Genomic DNA, 1343 nt, shown 5'->3' with positions numbered 1-1343 from the left:
CAAAGTCATATTTGGAAGCCCATAGAAGGCTAAGGTGAAAAAGAAAATATCCTCCTAGGAAAACTGGAAAGAAGCTTTTTGAGAAACTGCTTAGTTTCCTGTTAATTCATCTCACAGAGTTACAGCTTTCCCCTCAACAGGCCGCTCGCTAAGCCTGTTCTTGTGGAATTCGCAAAGTGATATTTGGAAGCCCATACAGGGCTATGGTGAAAAAGGAAATATCCTCAGATGAAATCTGGAAAGAAGCTTTCTGAGAAACTGCTTAGTGTTCTGTTAATTCATCTCACAGAGTTACATCCTGTCTCTTATACACATCTAGATGTGTATAAGAGACAGGAGTTACATCTGTATTTCGTGGATCTCTTTGCTAGCCTTATTTCTGTGGAATCTGAGAACAGATATTTCGGATCCTTTGAAGACTATAGGGCCAAAGGAAATATCCTCCGATAACAAAGAGAAAGAAGCTTTCTGAGAAACTTCTTTATGTTCTGTGAAATCATCCCACAGAGTTACAGCTTTCCCTTCAAGAAGCCTTTCGCTAAGACAGTTCTGGTGGAATTTGAAAAGTGATATTTGGAAGCCCATACAGGGCGCTGGGGAAAAAGGAAATATCCTCCGATGAAATCTGGAAAGAAGCTTTCTGAGAAACTGCTTAGTATTCTGTTAATTCATCTCACGGAGTTACAGCTTTCTCCTCAAGAAGCCGCACGCTAAGCCTGTTCTTGTGGAAGTCGCAAAGTGATACTTGGAACCCCATAGAGGGCTATGATGAAAAAGAAAATATCCTCAGAGAAAAAGTGGAAAGAAGCTTCTGAGAAACTCCTTTGTCATGTGTGCCTTCCACTCACCGAGTTACATCTGTATTTCGTGGATCTCTTTGCTAGCCTTATTTCTGTGTAATCTGAGAAGAGATATTTCCGATCCCTTTAAAGACTATAAGGCCAAAGGAAATATCCTCCGATAACAAATAGAAAGAAGCTTTCTGAATAACTTCTATCTGTTCTGTGAAATCATCTCACGGAGTCACAGTTTTCGCCTCAAGAAGCCTTTCGCTAAGACAGTTCTTGTGGAATTTGCAAAGTGATATTTGGAAGCCCTTAGATGGCGCTGGTGAAAAAGGAAATATCCTCTGATGAAATCTGGAAAGAAGCTTTCTGAGAAACTGCTTAGTGTTCTGTTAATTAACCTCACAGAGTTACAGCTTTCCACTCAAGAAGCCACTCGCTAAGCCTGTTCTTGTGGAATTCTCAAAGTGATATTTGGAAGCCCATAGAGCGCCAAGGTGAAAAAGAAAGTATCCTCGGAGAAAAACTGGAAAGAAGCTTTCTGAGAAACTGCTTTGT

The sequence above is a fragment of the Mandrillus leucophaeus genome, unplaced genomic scaffold (genome assembly GCF_000951045.1).
Source record: "Mandrillus leucophaeus isolate KB7577 unplaced genomic scaffold, Mleu.le_1.0 Scaffold63, whole genome shotgun sequence".
Taxonomy (NCBI): domain Eukaryota; kingdom Metazoa; phylum Chordata; class Mammalia; order Primates; family Cercopithecidae; genus Mandrillus; species Mandrillus leucophaeus.
Note: the sequence above shows the minus strand (reverse complement) of the source record.